General features: G+C 34.1%; 1 protein-coding gene across 16 annotated transcripts in view; it reads right to left on the bottom strand.

Annotated features, from left to right (window-relative positions):
- LOC105486943 (SRY-box transcription factor 6) overlaps window positions 1-16,894 on the bottom strand; it is an 806,217-nt gene that overhangs the window by 436,240 nt on the left and 353,083 nt on the right. The window contains exon 1 of one of the 16 annotated variants that reach the window (XM_024794528.2): window positions 13,411-14,749. The exons of the other annotated variants lie outside the window; for them this stretch is intronic. The gene's annotated coding sequence lies outside the window, so the exon portion shown is untranslated. Of the gene's footprint in view, window positions 1-13,410; window positions 14,750-16,894 lie in introns of those variants that run through there. 16 annotated transcript variants of the gene reach the window in all.

Below are 16,894 nucleotides of genomic sequence, written 5' to 3'. Positions count from 1 at the left end.
TAACAGACGCTCAAGGAACAGCTCAGGAATCAGATGTTTGTAGTGATAGCTGAGCCATTGAGAAACGCTGTTAAAAAATTAAATGTAAAAATCAGAAGATAAAACTATGATATAACCTCATCCTCACATATATTACACCAAAATATTAACAGGAACTATCTCTGGTAATGAAATATAGGTTATTTTAATTATCTTCTTTAACCTTTCTATTTTTTCTAAACAAGAAACTGCTTAGGAATCAGAATGTATAGTTAAATTGTAAAAATAATATTGGCACGTACAGAAGAAGTCTTTAGAAACCTAAGAAATATATAAATGTGCAATAGATTAATTCATTCTAAACTGAGTTCCCTGTTCAAATTGCCTCATGACATCCTAGAAGAATAAAGGTATTAAAATAATGTAACATACGAGAAAAATTTGATTAGTTGTTGCACAATAAATTCACGTGAAAAAGAAAAAAATGCTAAAAGTAGATTCATCTTAGAGATACTATTTTAAATAGTAGTCAGTAGCAACACAAACCTTATAACAAAAACCACATATGATTACCTCTATCTTTGCTTGCAATAATTCTGACACACCCTCATTTTTAGAGTAAAAAAAGTGTTTAAACAACTCTAGGAAAAGATAGAAATAAACTGAAAAAATTGAGAAATTTCAAGAAGCATAATCATAAGTGAAATGCACCTTTTTACATTCTAAAATAGAAATAAAAATGCTTTCGGCAAATGTAGCTATTACCATGTAATCACACTGAACAACGGGAAAAAAAGAATAGCAGCATAGAAAGCAAACTAAAATATCAGAAATGAACGTATTGCTTTTTTTTTCTTTCTCACCTGTAGTATCTATCTCTCTTTGGAACTGTCCCACTGAACACCATGTACAATAAATTAATACAGAACATGCCAGAGAGCTGTACAACAGATCCTAGAGGACTTTTTCATCTGGAAAAAGGGCATCTTCCCAGAAATAGAAATCATTTTCCTGTTTCTTCATTAACCAGAGCTCTAACTTTAAAAGAGTGAAAAGCAGAATAAAAAGTAGTAGGATGTTGTACACTCTCAATTACTTCAAGTACTGTTATTATTAGTAGTAGTAGTAACAGTACAGGGCTAGTACAGATTTCAGATGAACTAAATGAAATAGTCACACAGTTAATCTGTGGCAGAATCATAACTAGAATTTAGATTATGTGCTTCCCTGATCCCAATTAATATTCAGTTCACCTTTTCTATAATTTCCCCCAAAACTTGACATCTCCAGATCTAACTGTCACTTTAGCTGACTCAGCTGTGACTATTTCATTTCTTTTCTTGGATTCTGATTGTCAGTGGGTTAAAAGCAATGTATAACATTTTTAATATCAGAGGCATCTATACTTCGTAATAAAAAGTGGGTAAGTTTAAATCATGCCTGTAAAATGTTTATTGAAGTGCATTTTAACCTTGGAAAATTAAAAAAAATGCTCTTGAGGTATGCTTTTTCTCAGTAGTGTCATTATTTTCAAGTCTCATTTCCATCACTTAAAAGAAAAACTTTTCAGTGAACAGAAAGGTAAAGAAAAAATAAAACAAATATCTTTCCTTTATTATTATGTTGGGATCATATTTTAGTCCATTTTAAATTGGATACACCCAAGTCTTAGAAATGCAAACTCCTGTGACCAGAAAAGTTGCTGAGTTCTTCATGATGCTTAAAAGGAAAGAAGGGCGTAATAAATAAGTTTTTGGTTCTGATTCATTTTTTGCTCTTTTGAAATAATTAATGCTGTGGAAATCCCAGGCAACTGCTATATCATTTATGACTGAACTGAGTCCAAAGGAGAAAAATACGTAAAACATTATTTAATTAAAATTTTGCATTTTTTTTTCTCTCACATTTCCTTTCCTACTAGCTAATAGTCATTCAAATTAAGAGGATAGTTTCATGTTTGTTGCTGTTGAATTGCCTTGGGCCACATTAACATGTTCAGAGATCTGTGGTATCTGGAGCCATATTGTTCTCTGGGGCCAACCCCTTGAGTATGGCTCTCAAGCTCCCCCAGCCTTATTTCAAAGCTGTCTTTGGCAAAATGTAATGCTCATAGGAAGACTCTGCTTGTATTGGTATGCATATGGCTCTTGAGGAATATTAGCAGAGTTGTTGTTTTTTGTTGTTGTTCTTACACATGTGGTTTTGCGTTTAGCTTGGAAGTGGGATAATAATGAGAATTGAAGGAGGAATCCATTCAACTTCAATAATTTTACCATAATGCAGGAAACACAAAACAAAGAAAAGTTTACTTTCCTGATTCTAAGTTGAGAATACCACACTGGAAAAGCCTTTTCTGTGGAGGGCAGGCGGGGGGGTGAAGTAACTGAGTCATGGCCCTGAAACAAAAAATCTAATCATGTCAATATCCTACTTAAAAACCTTCATTATTTCCCCATAAACTACAGGATATAGATTCCTTCATATAGATATAACACTCATTAATAAGCTGATTCCACATTATCTTTCTATTTCTACTTCCTGACACATATACACACACTTAGCAACATAAGACCTGGTCTTCTCTAACTATTCTCTGTTGAATGCTCTCTAAATCATCTTTCCTTGATATCTATTCTTAGAGCTTGCAAGCTTCTTTTCCATTTATGGCCCTCATAAATACTGTTCCCTCTTCTGTCTCCTCTTCACTAAACTATATCCTACTTATAATTTATGTCTCAGTTTTAATATCACTAATGTGTAGTCACCATCCTTGATCCCAAACCAAATTAGATCTCCTTTTTCCTTCATAGTATTTATTATCCTACAATTAAATATTTATTTAATGTCTTCCTCTTATCTGGACTGTAAACTAGAGAAAGGTACAACATACATTTTAGTTCACCATTGTATTCCTGGCCCATATATACTTGGCACTCAATGGATTTAGGAAATTCTCTCATTATCCAAATATTCATTACGTGAGTCACCAAAATTATATAGAAGGTAAAAGGCATTCATTAATAACCTTACCATTTGTAAAATTACTCTTCACGTAAACATCTCTCACAGATTAACTTAACATGTATCTCACACATTTGGGTTAATGTCCTTGTGTCTTTGATAATCATTGACAGTGCTTTCAAACTTGTTGGCACATTGGAGTCACGTGGAGACCTATAAAAACTATTGATACCTGGGTCCCATTTCAAAAGATTGATTTAACTGGTTGAAGTGTAACCTAAGCAAAAGAATACTTTTTAAAACTGCCATACACCTGTAATTTTTTTTTCAGTCAAGTTTGAGAATCAGGCTAGTCAATTACCAGATATTGCATTGTGGCATTGAAACCAGTGTTCGAAATAAAAATGTAAGGTGACTGCAAAACAAAACCACACACCTTGCAAAAGATGCAAGATTTCATGAAGCAAAGAAATACAGTGTCAGAGAATAGCTCAAACCATTGAAAAATCAACAATTTACAGTTAGACTAAGAAAAAAACTGAAGAACCAGAAAGTGGCAGGAATGACAGTCAATATGGTAGATTATTCATAAAAGAATTATTTGAATATAAAAAGATTAAGCAAAGTCCTTAGGAAATTTTATTTGCAAAAATGGCCTTTGTTATGTCAGATGGTACTACAGTGTGAAAATTGATTTTGCTTTCATAATATTTGACCTGAAAAATTACTCTTAAAAACATGATCACTCTTCTAAGAATTAATGCATAGTTAGAATTATAAATGAATGCTGCCAATATATAAACTTATTTTTATTAATTTTAATTTGTAAAAGTTGACTCAAAATGAAATTATTTTTCCCATTGTATACCATGCAATTTTAATCCCCGCCCACTTAATACATTAAAATACAAAAGAAATCATCCTGTATCGCATGACCTTGGCAAAGATGCAGATACAGTCCTACTTTTTTCCTCTTATATTATTATACTATTTGCTTCCTTGTCTTGCCTCATTCTAATGGTTGGACCTTAAATACAATGTCAAGTAGGATGAATGAGCATGGACAGTATCTTGTTTCCCATCTTGGGAAGAAAGCACTCACTATTTCACCATTAAATATGATGTTAGTTGTAGGTTTTTCATAGCCATCCTTTTCAGATTAAAAAAGTTATATGATATTCCTAGATTGCTGGGAGTTTTTTAATTATTAATGGGTGTGGTCAACTGTTTTTTCTGCATCTATTGAAATGATCATACGATTTCTAATTTACTCTATTAATACAGCAACATTTTCCAAATTTTAAACCAATCTTATATTTCTGGACTAAACCCTACTTGGTCGTGATATTTCATCCTTTTCCTATATTGCTGGATTTGCTGTTGTTTTGTTAAAGACTTTTGCATCGGCCGGGCGCGGTGGCTCAATCCTGTAATCCCAGCACTTTGGGAGGCCGAAACGGGTGGATCACGAGGTCAGCAGATCGAGACCATCCTGGCTAACACGGTGAAACCTCGTCTCTACTAAAAAAAAAAAAATACAAAAAACTAGCCAGGCGACGTGGCGGGCGCCTGCAGTCCCAGCTACTTGGGAGGCTGAGGAAGGAGAATGGCGTGAACCCGGGAGGCGGAGCTTGCAGTGAGCTGAGATCCGGCCACTGCACTCCAGCCTGGGCGACAGAGCGAGACTCTGTCTCAAAAAAAAAAAAAAAAAAGACTTTTGCATCTACGACCATTAAGGACATTGGTCTATAATTTTCCTTTTTTATAATTTTTTTTCAGGTTTGGTGTTAGGGTAATGCTGGCCTCATAAAATTAGGTAGAAATTGTTCCCTTCTCTTATATTTTTTGAAAGAGTTTATGTAAGAGTGATGTTATTTCTTAAATGTTTGATAGAATCCACAAGTGAAATCATTTGGGCCTGGAGTTTCCTTCACAGAAATTTTTATTTTTTTAATGAACAAATTCAATTTCTTTCAGAAACAGCTATTTAAGTTTTCTGTTTCATCTTGTGTCAGTAAGTTTTTTTTAAAGAAATTTGTCTGTTTCATCTAAGTTGTATAACTTTTTGGCATAAAGATATTCATAATATTTTCTTATTGTCAGTTTAATAACTGTAAGATGTGTAGTGATAATTCCTCTTTCATTCCTGATATTGGTAAGTTGTATTGCCTTTTTTTCTTGGTCTTTACAAAAGAAAAACAATTTTTGCCTGTACATTTTTCTTGTTTCCAGCAATTTGACTATGAGGTGCCTAGATGTACTTTTCTTTGCATTTATCTTGCTTGGAGTTTGCTGAACTTCTTATGACTGTACATTTATATCTTTCACCAAATTTGGGAAATTGGTGGCATTATTTCTTCAATTTTTACCCTGCCCCAATATCATTGTCTTTTATTTTCTGGGACTCATGTATGTTAGACCTTTTAATATTGTCATATATCCCTAATCCTGTATTCATCTTCTTTTCTTTTCCAGTTTTTTTCTCTGCTGTTTTGGGGCTTTTTGTTTTTGTTTTTTAGAGACAGGGTCTCACTCTGACAACCAGGCAAGAGTGCAGTGGCACCATCTTAGTTCACTGCAGACTTGAACTCCTGGGCTCAAGTGATCCTCCCACCTCAGCCTCTCAAGTAGCTAGGACTATAGGTTCATGTCACCACCCTCAGCTAGTTTTATTATTTTGTAGAGACAGTCTTGCTACATTGCCCAGGTTGGTCTCAAACTTCTAGTCTCAAGCAGTCCTCCTGCCTAGGCCTCCCAAAGTGCTGACATTGTAAGCTTGAGCCACCATGCCTGGCCTCTCTGTTCTTTAAATTGTATAATTCTATTGATCTATCTTCAGTTTCACTCTCATCTCTATTCTGCTGATTATCCTCTCAAGTGATTTTCTTCTTTCAGATACCATTTTTTTTAAAGTTCCCTTTGGCTCTTTTCAATAATTTATCTCTCTCTACTGAGATGTCTTTTTTTTTTTTTTTTCCTCAAATTTTCCTGGTTCTTCATATGTTGACCAATTTTGGATTGTATCTTAGACATTGTGATCACTATGCTGTGGAGACTCTAGATTCATTTATAGTATTCTAAATAGTATTGCTGTTTAAGAAGCTTACTTGCTGAGACTCAAACTGCATATTTTGCCTTACTTGCAGTGAGCAACAACTATTTAGCTATTTAGCTCTTTTAACCTCACTTAGGCTACTTGAGACCAATTCTGTACATCGATGGCTTGGGGATCAGTCAGAGATTTGTAATATACAAGTTAGGGTTCCCTTTCTTTGGCTTTTTCCTTCTCAGGATTATCTCCTCACCTCTTAGCAACTGTGGTTGCCCAAAGTCTGTTCCCTTGATTCTGCAGGTCAGAAAAAAATGCTGTTTTTTTCTGCAGCCTTGCCCTCATACTAGAAAGCTTGAAAATGACAAACTTACCCAGTTTCCTTCCCTCCATTCTTCCAAAGCTCATTCTCCTCTCAAGATTTAGTCTGTTTCAAGTTGCTCTTCAGTGCCTTCATATAGTTGTATTTTGCCCAGAGTTTATAGTTGTTATCCTTTCTCAATTTTCAGTGGATGAAATGGCCCTTTCTCACTACCAATTACTCTGATAATAAAGATTTCTTGTATTGCCTTAAAGACATATTAAATGATACCATGCTTTTTCACTCCTTCATGCCTTTACACATTCTATTCCTCTGCCTCCAATGTCCTTTCCTTTGATCTGTTCAATGAAATGTTAATAAACCTTTAATGTTTGATCTCAACTGTCACCTACTCCATGAAAACCTTCCCTGACTGGAAACAACATATGCTGGAGAGGTTGTGAAAAAACAGGAATGCTTTTACACTGTTGGTGGGAGTGTAAATTAGTTCAACCATTGTGGATGACAGTGTGGTGATGCCTCAAGGATCTAGAACCAGAAATACCATTTGACACAGCAATCCCTTTACTGGGCATATACCCAAAGGATTATAAATCATTCTACAATAAAGACACATGCACACGTATGCTTATTGTGGCACTATTCACAATAGCAAAGACTTGGAACCAACCCAAATGTCCATCAATAATAGACTGGATTCAGAAAATATGGCACATATACACCATGGAATATTATGCAGCCATAACAAAGGATGAGTTCATGTCCTTTGCAGGGACATGGATGACGCAGGAACCATCATTCTCAGCAAACTATCACAAGATCAGAACACCAAACACTGCATGTTCTCACTCATAAGTGGGAGTTGAACAATAAGAACACATAGACACAGGGAGGGGAACATCACACACTGGGGCCTGTCGGGGGTGGGGGGCTAGGGGAAGGATAACATTATGAGAAATACCTAATGTAGGTGACGGGTTGATGGTTGCAGCAAACCACCATGGCACATATATACCTATGTAACAAAACTGTACATTCTGCACATGTAACCCAGAACTTAAAGTATAATAATAAAAAAAGAAAACATTCCCTGACTGCTCATCTAGTTGTTCCCATCCCTGATTTACCCAAGCTCTTGTCACATTATTCTATATTTATTAGTTTATGTGTCTGTCTTGGTGACAAATTTGCAAGATTCTTGTGAGAATCATATCTTTTTTCATTTTATACCCTTTGTGTCTGGCATATAGTAGGCACAAATTGATGTTTAGTCATCAGTGAATGAATTAATTCATTATCAGTAAACATGTTTCTCCTCAGCCAATCATTAAAGAACAACGGGTGAAAGAGGCACTAAGTCAGTCAATACCTTCAATAGCCTTCAGATTGGGAATTAAACATTCAGTGAGCAATACAAATAACATATAAGTAAAGATGAAAATGAGTATGTGAAAGATCATATTTCCTTATTCTTTCAATCCTATCCTCATGCAAATGATTTAAGAGAAGATGAAAGGAAGGGAGAGGACTAATGTTTATTAAAAGATTCACTGAGTGCTAGGTGCCTTTATCGTTCTATTTAATTTTCCTAACTCTACCAAGTAGAAATTTTCTATACTGATTTTATATATTTTAAAAGATGTCAGGTTTTGCCATCCTCAATATTTAAATACCTAAAATTTCAGTTGAGAATATTAAAATTGGAAATAACTCAGATGTCTATCAATACAACAATGGTACATATATAGTACAAAATATTATGTAGAAGGAAAAGAGATAAAGCTATATAAACTGACAAAGAGCTCCAAGCCATCATTTTAAGTGAAAAAAAGCATGTAAACTATAAAGCAATGTGTGTAAAAGGGGAAACTGCTACCCTGACACGAAATAAAGCTGCACATTTCTATATAATGGCATACATTTGTATGTGATTATACAAGAAGTCTGAAAGGATACAAACAAAATTGAAAATAGTAGTTACTCTTGGGAAAAGAAATAGTCTTTAGGGTGAGAAAAGACATTAAGAAAAATTTTGCTCATCTTTTTTTCAATAATTATTAATTCAACAAATGCTTAACGACAGTCCACTATATACCAGGCACTGTTCTACAATAAGAATGTATTTGTGTCTTACTTGTCTAAATTTAAAATATTCTTAATGTTTTAAATGAAAGTATTACCTCAGTAAGAGAAACTAAAATAACAGAAAATCTCTAAAGTGCTTAAACATGTGATCTACTATCTTTTTCATGTGTCAGAAGATCAGAAGCTTTTTAAAGATAAGTAAATAAAATTTTTATTACTTTTAAAGCCTGTTCTTCCAAATGCAGATTTAAATTCTTATTTTCCAGATCTGGACCCTATGGAGAAACAAAATGATTTCTGTTTCCCTTTATAATACGGTTCCACTCACACCAATTCTTATGAGGTTTGGGGATACATGGTGAAGTCTAAAGTTCTTACTTGGGGTAATTCCAGATATCAATTGGCTGTCTGCAGATAAAAACACACCTTTTTTTATTATTCATATGCTTGAGCAACCCAGAAAGTACATCTGGCCTTCATGAACTTCATTACTGGCTTCACATAATAGAGGAATATATGTTTGTCCCTTAAGTTGACTCACTTCCCTGCCTTAGCCAAGTGACTCACAGAGGACATCTTCTCATAAACTTTAATTTAGAATAACTCAACATTTTAATCTGTCTCCTTAATTCTTTCTAACGACAAGACCATCATCATCTCAACAAAAAGCCCATTCCATTTTTAATCAACCATAACTGCTACAAAATTATTTTTTCTGCTTGCCCGTGACTCTGATTCCCTGAGACTTTCAACTACTAACTTGAGTCTAGCGCCCCACAGTTTCTAACACTTTCCTGGGCTTTTTCCTGAGCCCAGGAAAGTGTTAGAAACCGAATTTCTCTGCAACTAGACTATTTGTTCAGTTGAAAAAAAAAAACAAGAAGATTTGGCTTTTACCTTAATGAAGCAACAGCTTTCTTGGGTAATCATTAAAAATACTTCCTGGCATTTGTTTTCAAAAAATATCCCTCTGCCTATCTGCACATGTATATATAAGTGACATACACATTGCTCTTTACTTTCGCTTTTAAAATATCTTTTAAATGGGCACCAGCCCATCTTCAGCTCATGTGACCTGGCTGTCTACTCAAGAGGCTACTATCTTCTGCCTTATCACATGGCTTCATTTGAGCCACAGCTCATTTACTAAAAATTATGATATTTCATTCTTTTAAGCCCACAACTGAATCTTCTTATTTTTGGAAACCTAAAATATCAGGCAAGGAATTAACCACTAAACTTCATCCGATAAACCTTAACTTATAATTAGGCTTAGTAATGTGTCTCTGTTAATTACATGCCTTTAACCATCTCCGTTCCATATGCTGGAAACCGTTAACTACTTTGCATCTTTAGGAAAGTAGAAAAAATAAAACTTCCAAATCTAGAAAACTTATGGAGGACATCCACCTAATTCATCCTGGTCCTTAGAAGAACATAACTTCCCATCTAAATATTTTGGGGAGTGCAGGGATGAGGTGAATATGCATCTTATCCAGAAAGTTACACCTACGCATTTAAAAAGGAAAAACAAGGTTTCAGTCCTGGCTCTTGTCTGATTTTTGTCCCAATTTTCCTAGCTGTGAAACAAAGATAATAACAGCTCTACTTTAACCATCTCACAGGGTTACTATAAGGCCTCAAAGGAATCTACCAACTTTTCATCTTTCCAAATACTGTGAGATTGAAACTTTTAAGTATATTTTTACTATGTATATCATTGAAGAAGATGGAAAAAGGCGCTATTATAATTCCATAGTCATTTACTGCTCTTAAAATGCAGATAAGTAAAAAAAAAGTATAAGATAATATATGAAAAAGTTCACTTGAAAGTATAATATGTAATAAAAACATAAGGTGCAATGTCATTAATAATGGCACCTTCTACGACTTCAAGTAAGACACTGTATAAATCCCCTCCTTTTAAAACCAAAACATTTTAATTAAATCCTCTTTTTTGTCTCCTTTTCCCTCATCACCAACAAAAAAAGGTTCCAGCATAATCTTTTAGCCTTGGACTTAATTACAAATGCCAGCAAAGATTTACGTAGAATATAATGTAAGTATATTCTGACATTTCATAAACCCCAACCATCCTCTCAGACTGACTTCATTTTCTTTTTCATGTTTTGATAACCTTTTTATATTCTCCTGAAGAAAAACAAAAGTGTCTACCAATATTTTAGCAACGGGCAACACTATGAATATTTTGGTTATTGTTATCTACCTTAAAACCCTTCCATGTGGTCTCATGGCTTTTCTCTGCAAAAATACCAGGTATTTTTTTCTCAACTGTGTCTTAAATTTTTCCAGATTTTTACAGCCCATTATAGCATTTCCACAATAAGATTATAGCCACTGGGGCTGCTCCATGAGTTTAAAATTTGAAAGTTCGGTTCCTGTGTCCAGGAATACAGATTCCCCAAAGCAAGGACACAAAGTGACAGACTACACAGAAAAACAAGAAACAACAATGAAGAAAAGCTGTTAAATGTTTTATAGCTAGATATTAAGAAACAAAAACATTTCTACCACCACTCTCACCCCAATCTTAGCTAGCATCAAGTTGCATAATTTTCTCTAAACAGTACATCCAAACCAACCAACAGACTCTATTTTTATGTACTTTGCTTTCTCTCAATCTCCCTTTTTTCACTCTTTCTAATTCACTGCATTCCTCTTCCTGATAACAACAACAAATATTTACTGAATGCTTGTAATGTGCAAGACCGTGTGTGCTACATGCTAAGTAAAACATCCAAGAACAAAATGGGCCAGTCCTGAGTGAAGGACAGACACTAAACAAAAACCACACAGATACATAATCTCAAATTGCAATATCTGCTGTAAAATAAATTAAAGGATGAGAAACACGATCTTTGCAGGGAGACAAGATTTGCATTGGAAGGAGCAGGAAGGGTTTCTCTGAGTAAATGGCATTTAAACAGGGATCTGAAGAATGGATAGGAATCACTCTGATGAAGAGTGGAAAGTGGTGCCTTCCAGGTGAGAACACAGCATTATGTGAATATCTTGGTATAGAAAAGAATTTAGAGGGTCCAAGAAACTGATACTAGACCAGTACAGTAGCTGGATCAGAAAGAATGATTTGGGAGAAAGACAAGAGCTGAGGCTGGCAATACAGGGGTCAGATTCTGTGGGGCCAGGGTCTTTTATGTTAAGAATATTTTTTGTTTGTTTAATTAAAGTATAATAGGAAGCCAAGAAAAAGTATTTCTTGGATCCCAAAGAATGGTAGGTGGGGTCTTCCCTATCATACAAGGAATATGGAACTTAAGCACAATTTTTTTAAGAAGCATGTAAATGAAAGACACCAAATGCCTGACTCATTACCACTAGCATGAAGACAGGGAGATGTAAAACTAGAAAAGGCTTCAACTATATTGGTAATGTTTTATTTCTTATAAACACAGGTATTTATACCATTCTTTAAACATTTTTATATGACTGAAATTTTCATAATAAAAATTGTTTAAAGAATTAATGAATGCTAAGAATTCACTGATTCATTTCCCTTCCCTCTTCGTTCTCAGACTCATATCAAATCTTCCAATTTTGAGAAATTCAAGCACATAGAATTTAGAGATCTCCCCTCTTATTCATTTTGTTTCCTGAGCCTTTATTCTCTAGACTTTTAGCATCAGATGTTAGGGGTTCTTTAATTAGCTTATCTTTTGTTTTAGCATACACTATAATCCTTACAGCTTTCCAACAAGCACAGAGTTAATATGAGGATTAAATGAGATTAAAAACACAGCATTTAGCACACAAGAGCTCAATAAATGTTAACTATTTTTATTATTTCACTTATGATAATCTACTATTCCCAGTCTTAAATATAGGCCAGAACATTAGAACTAACAAAAGTCGAGTATATAGGACTAAATAGTGCTCTGGCATTTTGAAAGCATGTATACTATGTATTTTCACAAATACACACACACCAACACATGCACACATAGAATGTAGATTTCCAACACTGAATTTTTAGTTTTTGAAAAAGATATTTTTTCTGTGCTCATTTAAGCATTAAATGACAAAATGCTAATTTGAATTTTTTTTATTCCCACTCAAGAAGTACACTGGAAGAAAATGTGCATTTGTTTGTGTGGAACTGCAATGTAAGGCAAGTTTAATATATTTCCTAACTTCTCCTAAGTACAACAATATTACATTGAAATGACTTATGATTACATAGAGTTTCAATAATATTCAATAATGTATGGTCCACATTATGTTTAAAAGGCTCATTTTTGTAATATGAAGTAATTCATGCAAAACCTCAATCTTATAGAATTGAATATTGACATCAAAATTTCTTCTACAACAGGAGGATCAGTCTTTAGTGGAAGAACAATATTAAAATCATATCTTTTCACTTAATTTTCTTTGTACAAATAGCACAGATCCTCTCATTTCTTTTTCCTTGTAATTCACAAATACCATAAAAGCTGTCTTTAGAAAAGTCCTTATTAATCATCATGATGAAATGAGTACTGGGACCCCAAAAATATCAGAACCTGTAACAGTTTTTGTTAACTAGACATCTGGAAAATACCTCACTGAATCTTTACGTGAATATTTTACTTTAAACTATATTTTAATACCTAAGAACCCAGAACTTCCTCTTGTGAAAAAAAACAAGAGAGTTTGTCACTCAAGATTCTTCAGTTTATATTCCTTGAGGTTTGGACTTAGATTGTTTTAGTAATCACTTCTCCATGCCCATCTCCTTGTTCTTAATCACAAATCTAATCATGTATTTTTCTAAATATTCAAAATTAAATATATTTATCTACTTATGTAAATAGTTTTTAGTTACTGTCTACCAATAGCATGTATAGGGATCTCATTAACAAACAGATTTAGAACTTTTTAGATTTGTTCCAGCAGCTTGTAAATTCATTTTAGACTTAATTGTTTAAATATATCAACATTCTAATCATTTTAAAAAGTGGACATAAAAGATTAATTCCAAGTTTTTTTTACTTACCAAGCTCTGCCATTCCACCCCACTGCCTGAACAATATTATCAGCTCTTCGGATACTCATTCTTGCTAAGTAAAAGCATATTTCTTCTCTAGCTGGATTAATAATCAACTTTCTAGATAGTTCATTTGTAATTCTCTTCTGGTTAACCCTTAGCATTACAGCAGTCTGCCCAACTCATGCTATTTAATTTATGAAGGTAGAAGGAACAGGGGAATTTAATCAGGTAGATATCAAAAGGAAAGTAAAAATGAGGGACAGTTTAGATTAGGCCCAAAATAATAATCAGCCTTACTTTTTTTACACTAAACGGTATAAATCTTTGTTAGATATTACAAAAGCATTCAGGTCATAAATACAAGATACAAGATACATGAAGAGAAAAATCTAACAGGCTTACAGCACACCGGTCCAGTACATACCAGCCCATGTTTATTGCTTTTTATATGCAGATAAACAAAACTCAGCTCTGGGCACAAGACATACATTTTTCTCTTAGTAGAAAGGTCTGACTTTCAAATTCCAAATGCCTCCTCTCTCAACAGTTATAGTGACATGGTCCCTTATCCTACAATAAATGTCATCCTAGGCTTCATGGCAATTTTCTGCAAATGCAATCTATAAACACTTGCATCAGAATAATCTGGGATGCTTGCAAAAAATATACACACATGGGCCCCACTTGACAAGTCCTAACCACCCAAGTGATTCTTACATACCTTAAAAGTTAGAGAGCCACTGCTCTAGGATCACCTTAAACTCACCTAAGAAGAACTCCAACATAATCCCTTAGAACTCAAAATAAAATTATATACCTTATTGCTAGTTTGACCTTGACCTTTTGCCTTCATTCCAATAACTAAGATTCCACCTTGTTTTTCTGTAGCTGAGTGCAATAGTCCATCTAAAACCATAACCATTCCCTGACCTTTTAGCTAATTATCCATTTCATATTTCTGGATGTGAATAAGCAAGTCCTATTCATCATAGCAGGTGTGGGGCAGAGTAGTAAGGGTCTACTAGGATAGGAACAATCTTGTTAATAAAGTTAATATGGCAGACACAATGTATTAGCTAAAAGGTTGGACAACTGACACCCATAACTATATACTCCATTATAGGAAAAAAACTAGAATCTGTCCTTTAACTCCACTTGTTGTATATGGATCTTATTGAGGCCTAGCTGCCTATGTCTCTAAGTACCACTTACCCTAGATTTTTTTTTCCTTTCTCTGCTTTATGAAACTCTTTAATATCCTGTTTTATGTATTTCTTCTATAAGGTCAAAAGGCAGACATGGCAGCCAGTGGTTTCACAAATTGCTACAAAAGGCCATGTTCATAGCCAGAATGAAGGAAAAGATAAAGGCTATGGAAAAAAAAAAAAACATAAAAACCTAAAGGAAAACCCTTGAGAACTGGAATGACTAGTAAACCAAGTAAAATAATATTTTTAAAAAATTTTAAATTCTGATCATTTATTTTTATTTTCATAGACTCTTTTAAGAAAGGTCAACAAAAAGATGATGATTCAAAAGATGATTATGAGAGAAGGTTAAAGTGACTAAAAGAAAAAAGACGTTACTGAACTAGTAGAACTCAGAAAACAGATTTTTCTTGGCCTCTCTACCACTTCCTAGATTTACGATCTAGACTAAGTCTCTTAACTTTTCTGTGCTTCAGTTCCTCATCTGCAAAATGAATATAATAAACCAGGTCCTGTGTGTCTCATAGGGTTATTTTTATAATTAAACAGGATCATGCTTATTAAAAAGCTTTGAAACTATAAATACCATATAAATATAGGGGATTACTGTAGCTATATAAATTGCTATTATCTAAAATATTATTAACATATCCACAGATAAAGTGGTAATATTTTTATTGTTTTATATTATTTTATTTTATTTTATTTTATTTTATTTTAAGAAACTGGGTCTCATTCTATTGACCAAGTTGGAGTGCAGTGGCACTATCATAGCTCACTGCAACCTCAAACGAATAAACTCAAGTGATCCTCTCACCTCAGCCTCCTGAGTACTATATTATTTTTAAAGGAAAGTATAAACCATACACAGTGAAAAAGTAAGTAGAAGTTTGTAAAATGTCTTTCCTAAGGAAATTTTAAGAATATGACCAATATTAGTTAGGGGAAGACTAAGGCAAAATCATCCCAAAGTATAGATAAATAATCAGATTAACCTGAGTTTGCCAGTTCATGCCTTAAGGTTCTTACCAGAAGGACTTCCAGGTGAGGAAAGGGATAAGGAGTGATACTGGTGACATTTCTCATACAAAACCATCTACCTAAAGACAGAGTTCAGACTGACTTGAAGAAGCAAAAGCTTGGGGTATTTGTTACATGACATTTGACTTTATCCAAAATTGCCCTAAGATTCAATCAAGTGCCGTAATTTGATTTAATTGGATAACGTGTACATGTTCAAAGGGAGAAAATCGAAGTTTTAGCCGGTGCAAAAATTGGTTGATAAGAGTTGCCCATGTGAAGGAAAAAGGATTCTTAACTTAAAAAAACAGACAGTTGGCTGGGCGCGGTGGCTCACGCCTATAATCCCAGCACTTTGGGAGGTCGAGGCAGGTGGATCACCAGAGGTCAGGAGTTCGAGACCAGCCTGGCCAACATGGTGAAACCCCATCTCTACTAAAAATATTAAAAAATTAGCTGGGTATGGTAGTGGGTGCCTGTAATCCCAGCTACTCAGGAGGCTGAGGCAGGAGAATTGCTTGAACCCAGGAGATGGAGGTTGCAGTGAGCCAACATGGTCCCACTGCACTCCAGCCTGGGTGACATAGTGAGACTCCATCTCAAAAAAAAAAAAAAAAAAAAAAAAAGTTTCAATTCCATTGAAACTGAAGAATGTCGAATTTTTTAAAAGTTCCATTTTTAAAAGTTTCACTAAACCATTCAATAAATATTGTTGAATATGTACAATGTTCTAGGCATTGTTCAAGACACTGAGGAATATGAGCAACAAAAACAGTCAAAAATTACCTGCCATCATAGACCTTACATTCCAGTTGGAAAGAAAGCCAATACATTTAAAAGATACACAAATTATATAGTATGTTCAATATTGAAAAAGGTTCTGGAAACAAATAGAACAGCATTAGAGAGAACAGGATTGTTTAGTAGGTTGCAATTTTAAATAGGATGCTCAAGGCAGAGCTCACTAAGAAGACATTTAAGCAGAAACTTGAAGGAGGTGATGAAGTTTGGTGAGATCATTATAGTACAATCATGGGAGTTATTTTTCATCCATGTTAACATTTTTACCACTTTAATAATAAACAAGACATTCTTATAAATGTACTTTTGTACTATAATAGTGAAAAGCTGTAAGTCACTAATGTAATGGTAAAACAAATTGTGGTACATCCATATGACGGCACACGATGTAATGATTAAAAATGTTCTCCAAGACTATTAACTTAAAAAAATCAATAAAATGAGTTTTTAGATACAAAAAT

This window comes from Macaca nemestrina, chromosome 12 (assembly GCF_043159975.1).
Source record: "Macaca nemestrina isolate mMacNem1 chromosome 12, mMacNem.hap1, whole genome shotgun sequence".
Taxonomy (NCBI): domain Eukaryota; kingdom Metazoa; phylum Chordata; class Mammalia; order Primates; family Cercopithecidae; genus Macaca; species Macaca nemestrina.
This window is presented reverse-complemented; position numbering and strand designations above follow the sequence as displayed.